Source organism: Schistocerca piceifrons, chromosome 4 (genome assembly GCF_021461385.2).
Source record: "Schistocerca piceifrons isolate TAMUIC-IGC-003096 chromosome 4, iqSchPice1.1, whole genome shotgun sequence".
Lineage (NCBI taxonomy): Eukaryota > Metazoa > Arthropoda > Insecta > Orthoptera > Acrididae > Schistocerca > Schistocerca piceifrons.
In genome coordinates, this window is record NC_060141.1 from 59,253,928 (window position 1) to 59,271,153 (window position 17,226).

Genomic DNA, 17,226 nt, shown 5'->3' on the forward strand with positions numbered 1-17,226 from the left:
GTGCGTTGGTAGGATGACTGCCTCAATGCCTACGGTGATTTTACTTTATTGGCACGTTGATTCTGGACCGTATGGTATCCGAACGGATACTTTTTGATGTCCCATACGCACGTATGACGGCTGTTCTGCATTTTATATGAGATAGATATTTCACTTTTCATTCGAGAAATAACAACAATCTATTGAAGTACTCACATATTATTCGCGGAACATGAGGCGATTAAGTTTTACAACGCTTCTGCATAGCCATTACAAAACAGAGGAACTTGTCTTTCATGCCAGTAACCTCTATCTTAACATTTTACTTCTTTCTTCTGTAGTATGAGTAATGTGTCTGGCAACGTGTTTCTGCACTGAAATAAATTAAAATTATTTTACCATGTATTGTTTTTACTTTTTATTTTCCGTTTTTCGTAAACATGTCAATGGCACAGTACTTGAATTCATGTCGCTCCGTCCGAAGTTAAAGGCACCGGCCTAGATCGTGAGCCGCATTATAATTTTCTTTGCTACAATTACAATTGGTTTTGGGTACCTGGTAGCTCTATCGGCATTACGTTTGTCTTGTTTGGTCCTCTTTATATTATATTATATTATGTTATGTTATATTATACTATATTTCGAATTGGTTGAAGGGTGTATTTGTTTTGATGAATCAGTGTGAAATAAGTACGCGTTCTCGTGTCAAGTCCCGCCCAAAAATTTGTTTCCCCTCGCGAACAGAAATACCGACATTCCGTGAAACTCAGGTTATTTAGCTAAGATCTGAAACTACTAAGTAATACAAGAATGCTGCAAGTGTCGACATAATAATTCACTGTCCTAGTAACACCGCGTTGCTTTAGTTTCTTTTTGACAACACCGCTGTTAACAAACGCTCCTGCTTGAGCAGACGTGTTGCGGCAAATGCTGTTGTCCTTCAAATATTGTTCCCTCAACGACAGTGCTCGAATACAAGATCGAATTTTCCTGTGCTTAAGACCGCGCAGTGCACAGGAAGGCATTAGCGATGTGAACAGTGATGCAAGTATATTTATAAATAGACGTGAGCAATTACCTTCTCCAACTGTTGTTTACGTGCATATAATTACCATTCACTTGGAACTAAACGACAACTGCTGTCACTCGAAGCATTAAATTTTCATCTGTAATAAATTTCCTGACGTCTTCTGGCAACTGCAAAATGAACACGACGAAATTATTCTTCCCGGCAAATACAAAACTTTTAGCAAAACCGAATCATTCACCTGATTTTTTTTTTGTGTTTTAACTGTAGTAAGAAGTTCCAGATAGCTGACTGACACACGGAACGACTTTGAAATGCTTATTTTATCCCTGTGGTACATTCACGACTCAGTGTGAACATGTCTGACTTTCTTATCGGGATTCCGGGCTTCAGTCGATAGAAACGGAACCGTCATAGCATCGCCTTGTTCTCGTCTGCTTGTCCGTCTGTCTGTCTGTCTGTTAAAAACTCTTCTTCTCAGGCATTGGTACACATATTAAGTTGAAATTTATATCGCATACTGACGTCTATGGTTTCTTGCCAGTGTAAAAAATTGGAGCTTCTAAGTCAATGATATGAAAAGGTACCGCCATTTATGTCATATCTTAATAGTCGCAGACTCACTCATCAAAACATATAGGATACTTTCCGTTAGCCTAGAATCAGGTAATTTGTCAAAAAGGAAGGTTTCACCACAGGAAATAACAACCAAAGGAAAAAAACGGAAACTGTAAATTTGTAATTATGTCAGACGAAAAATTCTGTTATCGTTTCTTGTCTGAGTCAGTCTTTTGAGACATCTTGTTGACATTTCTGTCACGTACTAAGGCCTACAGACCCTTAGAGGCGTAATAAATGTAAGTTTCTAAATAAATATAAGCAAAAGCTACGGCCTTGTAGGTTACATATTTTGATACTCGCAAATTCACTCATCAAAACCTATAGGGTACTTCCCGCTGATATACAAAGAAATTTGCCGCGCGGTCAGAGGCGTTTTGTCACGGTCCGCGCGGCTACCCCCCGTCGGAGGTTCGAGTCCTCCCTCGGGCATCTGTGCGTGTGTTGTCCATAGCGTAAGTTAGTTTAAGATTAAGTAGTGCGTAAGCTTAGGGACCGATGACCTAAGCAATTTGGTTCCGTAAGATCTTACCACAAATTAAAATTACAAAGAAATTTGGTAAGAAGTAAGATTTCGCAATACAAGTAAAGGAAAAAAAAAAATCCGAAAATTGTTAGTCTGTAATTACATCACACGAAAAAAGTATTTTTGTCATTAATTGTCCGACGTCTAACTTGAAATTTAAGAAAATCAGTAGCTCTGCATTCCGGCTAACTGTGTCGCATTGGTAAAAAACAAAGATCAGGCAAGGAATGACTTTATTGCTCATACGACGTGTTTCGGAATTTATCCATCAACAGATATCCAGGAGCGAAACCAACACTGGCAGACTAGCAGTGTAGCAATGAAGTCACTCCTTGCCTGATGTCCGAGTTTTACCACTGCGACTCAGTCAGCCTAAATGGAGAAGTACTGATTATTATAATAATGTTACGTCTATGTTATTCTAATTAAAACGTTCTCGAAAATGTCGTTATCCATGGGATCGATATTTTGCCACCTTCAACGTCGATAACAGGAGAATATGGTCGAGACTCTCGACTCCAAAATGGATGAACTGTCTGTATGCATAACCAAGTTGGTACAGAACCCTCAGTGCGTGAATCCTCCTCGCACTTGGCCAGCTGATATTATGTCAGGTGGCGAGATACTGAAGTGTCGTGCTGCAGAACTGTTCGAAGAACGCGGAATCTCGTATCATCACGTGCTCGGTATGTTAATCTGGAATGGGCAATATTATTGGCAGAGGATGGCTGTACGCCCTTTCTGTCAAACCATCCCTACCATCCCCCCCCCCCCTACCGTGCGTCTAATGTTATCTATGTGAAAGTGTGAGAAAGTCTTGTTAATCGTGTAACTGCGACAGGACGTAGGTACCAGCCCTTATTCACGTAGTCGAATGTGGGGAACCGCCTAAAAAACCACATGCTGGCTGGCTGGCCGACATATCGGCCCTCGTCGTTAATCTGCCGGGTCGGTTGGATCCGAGCAGGCGCGCCTCCCCGAATACCAGCAGCGGAGTGCTAATGCGCGCCGCGGTCCGGACAGCGTAACAACACGATATCCTGGCGTACACACTGACGAACGATTAAACTTTCATAACCGTACACAAATAGTTTCGACAAGGACGTACGACTATTACACTATTACAAGTCTGGATAAAGAATGAACACTTTGGATTAGCACTTGCCACACTAGGCAGATATCACTGCGCGATCTTTGAATCTACTCGATACACTACAGCATCAGCGTATTGGTTCAAGATGGGAAGACTGGGTAAGATAAATGCCGCGAGAGAGGTAGAAATAAGTCAAACGGCACTTAAAGAGGTGGCGCTCAGATAGCTGGCAACGGAAATAGGACAGCAGTGATAACCGCTGGAGACTTCATGCCCGAACAACAGGAAACGGTCAGGTATGAGACATATCCGCCCGAGCAGAGGCGTGATGCACTTCCTGACTGGACAGCATGCAACTCAGTAAGAGGGAATAATACACTGCTGTGCAGAGGGAGGTTACCCAGAGCACTTCGTAATACGCCGCACACTTCACATACAGGCCAGACGATTAGTTTGTACAATGCGATTAGAGACGAAACAGCGTGGAAAGAAATCGACAGTACAGCAGATTTGATCTCAAATGCCCCGCACCGTCAATAAATAAAGGAACCTTAAAATAGGCCTGCCATGGGGCCCAGGTCATAAACAATCAACATACCAGACACCTCAGAGCATGACGGCGGAACTGTTGTAAGTAGGCTGTTTAGGTTTTTCATGTTGGTAACGCCACGTAGCGCTCTGTATGAAAATCGCTGACTGCGCTGTGTGCAGTCTGTGGCTGGTTGGACTCATTGTTGGAATATTCGCTTGTGTAGCGTTTGGCAGTTGGAAGTGAGCCGCCAGCAGTGGTGGATGTGGAGAGAGAGATGCTAGAGTTTTGAGAGCGAACAATCTGGACGGGTGTCCGTCAGAAAAAGGAAATTTGTAAGACTGGATGTCATGAACTTATATATATATTTGTGACTTTTGAGCGCTATTAAGATAAATACATTTTTTGTTCTCTATCAAAATCTTTCATTTGCTAACTATGCCTGTCAGTAGTTAGTGCCTTCAGCAGTTAGCTGGCAGTATTGGCGTTCACTGTATTGCAGTAGTTCGAGTAACGAAGATATTTGTGAGGTAAGTGATTCATGAAAGGTATAGGTTATTGTTAGTCAGGGCCATTCTTTTGTAGGGATTATTGAAAGTCAGATTGCGTTCCTCTAAAAATATTGTGTGTCAGTTTGGTGATGATCAGAATAAGTAAAGAGAAAACTGTTTGAGTTTTGCTCAGTGTCTCTGTATCAAATAACGTAAGAGTTTTTCCAGCACAGTCATTCTTAAATTTTCAAAGGGGACGTTTCACTGTCTCAAGAAACAATATGTTTGATCATGACGACGACAACTTCCTTGCACAAATCACCTAGTACATAAGCCGAGGCAGGTTACTGTAGTCGCGTGAAACCTGTAAATTAGGTATAGGCACAAAGTATAGCAATAACAAGAAGCAGCAGTGGGCGCAAGAGTTCATGTCTTTCCAAGGTATCCCCCATTCTCATCTCATCCCTCCTTCCCCCCCCCCCCCCCTCCCCACTGCTGGACTTTGGCAGTGGGAACCTACAATTCGTCTCTAATCGTTCCTATTATACGGATTACTGCATTCTTTTTGGCCTGATGCAGCAATGTCGGTTCAAATTCGAAAAACAAAAAACAGTCTCTGTTGCAAGTGTTTTATTAATATTCTTGCAATTTTCCTATCACATTTAAACTTTCTTCCGTTTCAAGAAATAACAAACATTCTTATGTAACACCTTACGTTTTCTTTAATTTATTTAATTTTTCTTTGTATATGGGTCGATCAAAACTTTTCCTTTTAAGAGAGTTGTTGCAGCGTGTAAGCGCGACTCCGATGCTGCTCTATAACCACTGACGTGCAGACAAGGGATTAGCGTGGAATTCGTGTCTTTGTGATGTACGTGCAATAAATGCGGAAACGTGAACCACGACTACGTTATTACCAAATGCGTCCAAGCAGGACCAATGTGCTGTTATTCTATCCTCGGCTGCCGAAGGTCAAACACCGGTAGACATCCATCGGAGAATGAAGTCTGTGCGCGGAGCAGCATGTTGTCGAAAGTTGCGTGCTACTGCTTCCCCATACCACCAATATCGTAACGCAGGAGTTTCTCAAGGCGAAGGCATTCGAGCACGCGTCCTACAGTCCTGACTCCCAATGTGATTATCATGGCTTCGGTCCCATAAAAAAGGGTCGGCGATTCCTGTCATACGGTGATGTGTAGCAGGCAGTTACGGACTTTTCCACGCAGCAGGACACGGTGTTTACCAAACGGGCATCTGGAACCTAGTGCGTCGCTGGGATGATTCCCTCAACAATCGCGGCAGTTTTGCCTGATTCGTCATACCGATTCTGGACTGTACGATCTTAGAACGGAAACTTTTTGATCGTTTCTTATAAGTCATTATTATTACTTCGAATTTGCTCGGAATAAGGAACAGGTTATCTTATCACATGAAAAATTAGAAAATGTACGACCAGTTTTTAAAAACCCTGGCACCAGGTCTCTCAATATGCAATAAATGAAAATATCCGAGCAGATCAAAGAAGGGGGCAGAATGATGCCACAATATACGCCAAATAACACAACTTAGCGCGAAATGGCGTAGCGCTAGGTTCAAAGTCACATGAAATAATGACTGGACATCGAGTTGAAGGGGAGCTAGAGATTTCATGTGGCACTGAAGTAAGACCTGAGCATCTCTTGGAAGGTTAAGCGCTTCGTTTGTGTCAGGTTAGATGGCCCAAATCACCTACGTACAACAGTGGAAGTATGTAAATAAATATGTAAATGTGTATTTAGAGAAAATTAATTTCGTTGTTTGTGGGTATTCAACGAATATAATTTTTTTGAAATAAAATATTGTTAGTATCTGAATCCTTCTATTACGTCCTGTATGTGCTATTACTTAAATTTCAGCCGGTCAGCCGTCATCAAACATTTAAAATATATGTTACTGTCGTTTTTGCTGTGGTCTACAATATGAAGACTAGTTTGATACAGGTCTCCATTCTAATCTGTTCTGCGCAAGTCTCTACTCATCTGGATAAATTTTGCAACCCACATTCATCCTTCCCCACACCGCCCTTCCCACTATTCCCCTGAAACACCAAATTGTCTGCTTCTATATTAGGATGTATACTTTTAATCTGCCGCTTCTTTTAGTCAAGATCAACCACAAACTTCTTTTCTTGCTATTTCTGTTCAGTACTACGTCATTCGTTGTTCGATCTACCAACTCCAGAATACCTCTGTAGTTCATCATTTCAAAAGCTTCTCATTGTAATATTTTGTCTGGTTTTATATTAGTGTTTTAGGTTGACAATGGCTTAACGATTGAAACACGCCAGGGTAGCCGAGAGCGCTAGAGCGCTGCTTCCTGAACTCGGGTAGGCGCGCCGGCCCCGGATCGAATCCGCCAGGCGGATTAACGACGAGGCCCGGTGTGATGGCCAGCCTGGATGTGGTTTTTAGGCGGTTTTCCACATCCCACTAGGTGAATACCGGGCTGGTCCCCACGTTCCGCCTCAGTTACACGTGTCGCAGACATTTGAAACACGTACGCACTATTTCACAATTTACACTAGACGCAGACAGTTGGGGTACACTGATTCCGTCCTGGGGGGTACGGGGTGGCGGCAGGAAGGGAATCCGGCCATCCATAAAAATAACATTGCCAATCCAGTGTAACCACGCCGACCCTGCTATCGCTGTGGGACTATGGCGTAAGCGAAGGAAGAAGAAGAAGAAGAAGGATGGCTTAACGGTCAAACTGATAAAAAGAGCGATTGAGGACGTTATAAATCAGCCAGCTGTAGAAGAGAGTTAGTAGGTAGTGAATGCTGACGTGTAACAGCTCCAAAGGAAACTTCGTGGAAGGCTAACGCTGTGTGTCTGATCGGGACTTAGAACAGAACGTACGATTTCCGAGCAATGCTCTTACCTGGCGGTAGTAAAGGTGTGAGGAAGGTTCGTGAACGGTGCCTCCGCGAAAAGCAGCCTCTCCGGTTCGATTCCCGGTGCCGCGCACAGCCTTACTCTGCCAGGAAGTGGCAGAGCAGCGCTCCTTGCGCTACAGAATGAAAGACGCTCCAAATGACAATGGGGCACAGCGCGGAAATACCGCAGCCCGTTAGCCTTCTCTCCCATTATGTAGGATAGAGAAAGGCGAGAATTTATTTGTCCAGTATTCATTCGGGTAAATAAAGACAAATGGACTGAATATTTTAACAGCCGGTCTCGCGACTCGTAAACGAAGCCGAGCGGAACAAATTGCGCGAGGCGAGGAGAAAGGTGCAGTAGTACAATAAGAACTGAGCTAGTTAACAGGCATTACCGCCCAGCAGAGGGACGAACAGTAATGAGAATGTGTAAATGTTGTGCTCGGCGGGCGGAACCCGGCTGCAAAAAGTTGCGGCGCAGCGCCCGCGGCGCTTATGTTTCCTTCCTTGGGCCGCGTACCGAGTTGGAGCGTTCTCTAGCCGTCTAGCGCATATGCAGCCAGCAGCAGCGGCGACGGCGACGGCTTTCTGCAGACCGCTCTCCTCTTGCGCAAGGTCGCGGCTACGTTTCCCACGCCGTCCGGTAACGAGCCGCTTCCGCCGAATAGGCCGTTTCGCAACGGAATATTGCGGAGCGGAGGGTGGCGCCGAGGAAAACCGCCTGTCGCCCCGCGCCGCCGCGATACCATCTGGGCGGCGGTCCAGCGAGTAGCGGCCGATCCGGGCAGGCGCAGCACAGAGCGGCGTGCCGTGGCCTGCTCTGCTCTGCTCGCGAGTCATTGGCCGGGCAGCCACTGTGCACAGTGGACGCCCGCCGAGCTTCCGACACCCCTCTGCGTCCTCGTTTGCCTGAAGCGTCCCTGGAGCGTCCTGTGGTCAGCACATTACTCGCCCGACTGCTGATTCAGGATGTATACGCGGACAAGGAAAGGAAATTCTCAGATTTTTCCCAGATATACCGGTTAAAAAAAAAATGGTTCAAATGGCTCTGAGCACTATGGGACGTAACATCTGAGGTCTACAGTCCCCTAGACTTAGAACTACTTAAACGTAACTAACCTAAGGACGTTGAAAGGTGGCTACACTGACTCACAGCGCCAGAGATTGCGCCAAAGAGCATTATTCCGCCGCCTCCACAGGCAGTAGTTGTTGAGAGAATGTCGAGGGCAGTTGCAGTTCAGAGGTTGCCGTGGACAGTGCTTGTTCAGAGGGTGTCGAGAGCAGTACTAGTTGAGACCATGTCGTGTGCAGTTATTGTTCTGTTGGGCGAGAGAGTAGATGCTGTTCGGTTGGTGTAATGTATATATGGAAGATGTTGCAATGATTACAATGTATTTTTCGGCAATATATATGGAGGTAACAAAAAAAAATTTTATTTCAAATTTCCTAAATAACGATGCCTCTTGGTCACAGGTTCAGTCAACAAAGCATCTGACTCGTGTTCATGTATTAGACTTGTAGTTCTGGTTTCTATGTGCAATTATAGTATTTCTGGTTTTTCAATTAGTTCATTGTAAATGATGTTTAAAATTTCTTGTCGTATTGAGGAAGAACCATGCCAGATATATGTACATTGAGTCACACTACCACACACAGAACAGTTACACTTGTGCTTTGTTGTTTCGTAGGTTTTATAGTTGCAGGGGACTTAATTAAAGAATTGTGTTAACGGAAATTTCCTTTCATTCTTTATTGTTATTTTATGCAGTCAGATTGCGTGCTAATTCTACTCAGGGCCAACTGGTTACAAGACATCGTAACTGGACACACAGCTACTAAAATTATTTTCATTTAATAATTAAGCCCCCATGCAACGTCACACACATCCGTGCCCGAGGCAGGATTCGAACCTGCGACCGTAGCAGCAGCGCGGTTCCGGTCTGAAGCACCTAGAACCACTCGGCCACAGCCGCAGCCTATCCCGGTTAAAAAAATACACTTTCCCCCGGGCGAAAACACACTTATTCCATGTTAAGCGATAGTATACATTCCTTTGAAACTGTAAAACTTGTCAGTCCTATGAATAGTTAATGTTTTATACACCGGCTTAGAACCTCCTGGCACTTTACAAAACGAAACCTCAAAAAATAAATAATAATAATAATTTTGGAAAGCTCTTTGAAGTCCAGCAACATGTACGCTGTATATTTTCGCATTACGGAAGTATTCGAATTGCGCCAAACACAACTCACTAGTTTCCGAAGCATTAACATCGAGATTGCGATGCACTTTTGTTAACCCAGTCGTAGCTCACGGGATTTTTCACCTGCTTCAAGATGACTGGGTGTTTGTGTTGTCCTCATCATTTCATCATCATTCATGGAAGTGGCGAGACTAGACTGAGTAAAGGGTGGGAATTTGTGCGGGCGCTGATAAACGCGCAGTTGAGCGCCCCACAAACCAAACAACATCATCATCATCATCATCATCACTGTAGCTCACGGCACGTGATGTCGCCTGCCGATCACAGCAAATATTCAGAGCCAATAGCAATATCACTGTTAAGTAGCGCGAACGCGCAAGTAGGGAAAGTTAATGGTTTATATTAATACGCGTGGTGTAGCTATCAGGCTTGTTCCCGTCATGAAAACCGGACCAGTCTACTGCTTACAGTACGCTACGTCAATCGCACAGCCTGAAATTGACAAGGATTCCGTCCCTGCTGTTTGTCGGTTATATTAATGTTCACACAGACAGGTCAATATAGCTTATAGCGACAGCGCTTGTAACGACGTAACAACGAAATCTAAAGGTCCCGCCTGAGTCCTATGTAAAAGCTATTTTTAAAAAATCGCTTAGTACGACATTGCTTATTGCGACTTCTCGTGTATAATCGACGTATTTTTACTCCATTTTCGGAGAAATATATCGGCTATATCGTCCAGTGTTCATTTTGTTTGCTACGTATTTGGGCTTTACTAACAACAATGTAACGCTTATTTTCACACTCTTGATCTCTGCAGATTGTTGATTTCAAATGAGGCATCGAAACGAACGCACATCTTAGATGCAAAAGGCAAGCAAAAATAACTGATTACCTAATGTAGGACACTATACTGCAGGATGCGTTATTGTACTGCATTTCGAAGTTAAAGAGAGTGCTTAAAAAACGCTGTTTTTTGCTGTGATCGTAGAAAACTATTAAATTAAATTCCAGTATGTGTTAGTTTTTGAAACTACAGAAGTGGAATAACAGTGCTTTCGTTATTGATGTTTTGCGGTTGTGTGTGTGTGTGTGTGTGTGTGTGTGTGTGTGTGTGTGTGTGTGTGTGTGTGTGATGTTTTCGATGTGTTAGGTGCAACACATCGCATTTTTAGAACATTTTAAATAGAAACATAGGAGAAAGTGTAGGCCTTCGTGCAATTTATGTAGAGAATACTGTCTTATCATTTTGGTACTGTTGATTAAATTTAATAATACAGTATCTAGAACGAATGTATGTCATTAATAACTATTATACTATACAGCACAGCAAATTTTAAACATGCTCAACATTCAATCTCATTCTTTATCCAAAACTGTGTTCGAAATTAATGAAAATTTCCGTTGTTTTACTTCTTTCTACACTTATTAAATGTTTCCACACTTGACTGGCATTTTATTGTTGTTACGCACTGCATAAACTTAGGAATATTCCTTCTCAGTCCCTTTCCGCAAATACATACATGCATGTCCAAAGGAACAATTGCATCGTAATTCTGAATACTGCAGGCACTGCAATGTCGTATTTATCCGCCGACAGCGGGCAAGCGAGTTTCAAGTACCATGCCTCCCCTGTACGGGGATATACACAAGTTTGGGTCTAGCCGACGGTGGTGCTCAGATAGTTAAATGGTAAGGCGCCCGCTCGTGAAAAGCGGGAAATCTGTTTTCGAGTCCCGGCCCGGCACATATTTTCATTCTCGTCATTCCATCATACAGCTGATGGTTGCCCATATTCGCAACTGCGAATACATTTCATGTATTTCATAACGGCTGTAGTCGCCGCAGTGCCTGTTGCTTTCCAAAGGAATATTGCATCGTAATTCTGAATAGCATAGGCACTGTCATATCGTATCGTATTGTATCGCCACGAGGAGGCTGGTTTATCACGGCTTAAATGCTCCTGCGGGTGCCGCACCACGTGACAGAGTACAGCAGGAAAAGTGATTTCAAAGCTTACAAAGGCCGCGAATTTAGCTCAAGTAGTGTGTAAAAGTGATAAAAGACATTTGCATCAAAACTCTTCTAGAAGCACGCTTTGCTGTTCAGATTCTCACGCGCCGACTGAAAGCCACTTTTCTCCGAAACCATGAGTGCAAATTAACTCTGTAAAAATATGTTTTAGGTTAATCTTTAAAGGCGAATTGAACGATAAACATCAAACTGCTTAGAATATGCTTGGAACTGAATGAAAAATGTATACTCCAGAATTACAGTTTGGAATATTGTAGAAAATTAGTAGCGTTGAGACGAGTAGCAAAAAGTGAAAATGTTCAATAATGCAATAATATTTTCTTCTCATTTAAAAATATAAAGCTGACTTTTTCTCTCCAAGTTCCAAGAAAAATGTGATGTGCACCACCCAATTCACGTTTACAGGTTTCCATAGTTTTTACCAGACAAAAACCTACCGCCCGTTTCTTTAAAAAAAAAAAAAAATGGTTCAAATGGCTCTGAGCACTATAGGACTCAACTTCTCAGGTCATCAATCCCCTAGACTTAGAACTACTTAAACCTAAGGACATCACAAACAACCATGCCCGAGGCAGGATTCGAACCTGCGACCGTAGCAGCAGCGCAGTTCCGGACTGGAGCGCCTAGAACCGCTCGGTCACCACGGCCGGCGTTTCTTTAAATAAAAAGTATTTCTACAGTACGTCTGGGACACCTGAAATTCAGAGGAAGAGTGGTGTGATGGCAATGTACAATTATTACCTGATGGCCGACGTGTCGATCGGCCACACGTACGAGATATAATAAGCTGGCAGACATTCTACAGATTCTCACAGCAATCGCGTGCAAAAAGCATTCGATGTGACAGCTGCTGTGTGGCATTCAACTGTAATTGCAGTCGTATATAGTTTGTAGAAAATTCAAAATTTTGTTGCAACGTACAATTGTTACCTGATTGACGATGTCTCGATCGGTCACACGTAGGAGATATAATAATCTGGCAGACATTCTACAGATTCTCACAGCAATCGCGTGCAAAAAGCTTTAGATGTAACAGCTGGTGTGTAGCATTCAAACTATAATCGCAGTGGTATATCGTTTTAAGAAAATTCAAAATTTTGAGAATTGCGCGGTAAACTTCTTCAGGCTGTTTTAATGTTGTTTCGTGACTGTGCACAGGATTCTTAATCTATGTTGGGGGGGGGGGGGGGGGGAGAAACCGTACACAATAACTAACACACCCAGCTACGACGCAGCTCATGAATCTAACACTTTGTTCCCACATGTTGCTGCTCAGCGGTTTTCAACCGTACATCTGACCGGCGGAAGATTAGGTTACATACGATGCACTAAGTGATTTGTCTGCGGAGAGTCGGTGTGGCTTTTGCAGCGCAAGAAACGCCGGCTCTAAGTGGTCGCGCAACGTCTCGTTACACTGTCGCTCTCTTGCCTTTCCCTACTTTTTTCCCCTTCCTCGATGTTTAATTAAGATCACTAGAGGCGAATTAACTAACTTAAGAGTTGCCTGCACTCGAAACAGTAAAGCAAAGCGTATCGTCTTTAAGTGAGATACGTACGCCCCTCGCTATGAAAAACATGACGTGTGCGTCTGGGAGTACCGCAGACGAGGCTAAGCTGCAACGGTCCGGTCCGTTCAGCCAGCTAAGAGTACTTCTTGCCCGTAACGACACTGTTTCCGGTGCATAATGTTTTTTAGCAGACGTTCCTCCATGAGTGTTACTCACCACAACCTAAATGGTCTATCAATGATGTACTTTAATACCTGTAAAAAATGGGGCGGCAAGACTGTCCTTCGCACGGACTATTAACAAACCGCCGGAAACACTCAAAAAGCCGCGAAACACTAACAGGGGCGTCTTCGTAGGCGCCGACGTCATTAGAGTCTGAGAACTATACTGAGGTGAAACAACTCATGTGACAGCCTTATGCAGTTCGCAGTAGAATCGCATACGCAAGGCATAAGAGACCATTACATAGGCGAAGCTTTCATTAGTACTCAAGTGATACATGTGAGAAGGTTTCCGATGTGATTATGGCAGCACGAAAGGCATTAACAAACTTTGAACGCAGAACGGTAGCTGGAGTTAGATTCGTGGTACATTTCATTTCGGAAACCGTTAGGAAATGCAATTTTCCGATATCCACACTGTAAAAATAGTGTCGAGAACTCCAGATTTCAGGCATTACCTTTCACTGCGGGCAATGCAGTGGCCAGCAGCTTCCACTTGACAGCCGAGAGAAACAGGGACTGTGTAGGGTTGTCAGTGCTAACAGACAAGAAAGACTGTGTGAAATAATCGCAGAAGTCTGCGAGGTGCGACAATAAAGTACAGGGTTATTACAAATGATTGAAGCGATTTCACAGCTCTACAATAACTTTATTATTTGAGATACTTTCACAGTGCTTTGCACACACATACAAAAACTCAAAAAGTTTTCTTAGGCATTCACAAATGTTCGATATGTGCCCCTTTAGTGATTCGGCAGACATCAAGCCGATAATCAAGTTCCTCCCACACTCGGCGCAGCATGTCCCCATCAATGAGTTCGAAACCATCGTTGATGCGAGCTCGCAGTTCTGGCACGTTTCTTGGTAGAGGAGGTTTAAACACTGAATCTTTCACATAACCACACAGAAAGAAATCGCATGGGGTTAAGTCGGGAGAGCGTGGAGGCTATGACATGAATTCCTGATCGTGATCTCCACCACGACCGATCCATCGGTTTTCCAATGTCCTGTTTAAGAAATGCCGAACATCATGATGGAAGTGCGGTGGAGCACCATCCTGTTGAAAGATAAAGTCGGCGCTGTCGGTCTCCAGTTGTGGCATGAGCCAATTTTCCAGCATGTCCAGATACACGTGTCCTGTAACGTTTTTTTCGCAGAAGAAAAAGGGGCCGTAAACTTTAAACCGTGAAATTGCACAAAATACGTTAACTATGGTGAATTGCGAATTTGCTGCACGAATGCGTGAGGATTCTCTACCGCCCAGATTCGCACATTGTGTCTGTTCACTTCACCATTAAGAAAAAATGTTGCTTCATCACTGAAAACAAGTTTCGCACTGAACACATCCTCTTCCATGAGCTGTTGCAACTGCGCCGAAAATTCAAAGCGTTTGACTTTGTCATCGGGTGTCAGGGCTTGTAGCAATTGTAAACGGTAAGGCTTCTGCTTTAGCTTTTTCCGTAAGATTTTCCAAACCGTCGGCTGTGGTACGTTTAGCTCCCTGCTTGCTTTCTTCGTCGACTTCCGCGGGCTACGCGTGAAACTTGCCCGCACGCGTTCAACCGTTTCTTCGCTCACTGCAGGCCGGCTCGTTGATTTCCCCTTACAGAGGCATCCAGATGCTTTAAACTGCGCATACCATCGCCGAATGGAGTTAGCAGTTGGTGGATCTTTGTTGAACTTCGTCCTGAAGTGTCGTTGCACTGTTATGACTGACTGATGTGAGTGCATTTCAAGCACGACATACGCTTTCTCGGCTCCTGTCACCATTTTGTCTCACTGCGCTCTCGAGCGCTCTGGCGGCAGAAACCTGAAGTGCGGCTTCAGCCGAACAAAACTTTATGAGTTTTTCTACGTATCTGTAGTGTGTCGTGACCATATGTCAATGAATGGAGCTACAGTGAATTTATGAAATCGCTTCAATCATTTGTAATAGCCCTGTAATGAGACTTATTTTCTTTGCAAGATGTGGCAACCCTGCAGACTTGCGTAGGCACAATATCTTTGACCTTAATTTATAGTGGCACATCGATGCAACTGCTCAGTCGTTGAGTTGTGCTGTAATAAGTTAACACGTGTTTGTGTCTCTCGTCACGGAAATGGAACCGCATAATATTGCGCAATTGCATGCCATTTCTTTTTGCGTTAAATTGGGTGAAAACGCAACGACAGCTTTTGGTAAGCTTCAGAAGGGTTTTGGAGAGGAGGTTATGTCAAGAGCTCAAGTTTTTCGTTGGCATAAAATGTTTAGTGAAGGTAGAACGAATGTTGAAGATGAAGATCAGTGGACGACCATCAACCTCACGGACGGATGTCAACTTGGCCAGGGTGAGTGAACTCATCCGATCTGATCGACGATTATCCGTTAAAACGATTGCAGAAGAACTGAACATCGATTGAGAAACACTTCGTCTAATATTAACTGAAGATATTGGTATGGGAAAGATTTGTGCAAAAATGGTCCCCAAAACTCTCACACCACAACAGCGAGAAACACGGAAAAATGTGGCAGCCGATCTGTTAGAGCAAACAGAAATCCATCCATAATTGTTCAGCTGTGTTAGCACTGGTGATGAAAGTTTTTCTTTTTTTTTTTTTTTTCAGTACGATCCAGAGACAAAGTTCGCAATGGTGCTCAAAGGGATCAACCTGACCAAAAAAAGCTCCCATGTCAAAGTCAAAAGTGAAATGCATACTAGTGTGCTATGATTCCAAGGGAACTGTTCATAAAGAGTCGGTGGCTCCTGGATAAACAGTTAACCAATATTCGTAAAAGAGTTCTTCGTGTCCGTGCCAACATGGCTGATAATTGGATTCTGCATCACGATAATGCGCCACCACATACTGCTCCGTCAGTACAGCAATTTTTTACCTCAAAACAAATTTCAGTACTACCACAGCCACCTTATTCACTAGATATCGCTCCGTGCGACTTTTTTCTATTTCCAAGAGTCAAAACGGCGGTCACGGGACACAATTTTCAAACAACACAAGATGTCCAAAAAGCTGTGACGAGGGTCTTGGAGGATTTTACAGGAGTTCCAGAAATGTTACCATCAATAGCAGAAGCGCTGGAAAACGTGTGTGCAATCAGAAGGGAACTACTTTGGAGACAACACTAAACCTGTCTAAAACGGTAAGCAACTTTTTTTTTCACATCAGTCTCATTACTTCACTGTCGCACCTCGTATGTGGGACGTACAACGAACGTACCCGTTAGGACAGAGCGGCGATATTTGCCGATAATGGGCTATGGAAGCAGATGACCGACGTTAGTGCCTCTGCTAGCAGCAAGACATCGCTTTCGGCGCCTCTCCTGTGTCGTGACCACATCGGTTGAACCCTAGACGCTGGAAAACCGTGGCCTGGTCGGATCATACCCGATTTCAGTTGGTAAGAGCTGGTAGAGTCCGCGTGTCGCGGAGACCCCACGGAGCCATGGATCCAAGTTGGGAACAAAGCACTGTGCAAGCTGGTGGTGGATCCATAATGGTGTGAAATGTGTTTACATGGAATGGACTGGGTCCTCTGCTTCAACTGAACCTGTCATTGACTGGAAATCGCTATATTCAGCTACTTGGAGATCATTTGCAGCCATTCATTTTCCCAAGCAATTATGGAATTTTTATGGATGACAGTGCGCCATGTTCGCGATTGGTTTAAAGAACATTCTGGACATTTCGAGTGAATATGGCCGCCCAGATCGCCCGACGCGAATCCCATTGAACATTTAGGGGGCATAATCGAAAGGCCAGTTCGTGCAAAAAATCCTGCACCGGCAACACTTTCGCAGTTATGGACGGTTATAGAATCAGCATGGCTCAGTTTTTCTGCAGGGGACTTCCAGTGACTTATTTAGTCCATGTCACGTCATGGTGCTGCACTGCGCGGAGCAAAAGGAGGTCCGACACGATCTTAGAAGGTAACCCACGACTTTTGTGACATCAGTCTACTTTTGATTGGGCGAGGATACGCGGACGGACATGCCGTGGATTTTTCAAAGAATCATTCCTCCTTTCGCTTGAAGTGCTTTCGAGAGATAAAGGGAAATCTACGATATTACTTCAAGGAGTAAGTTAC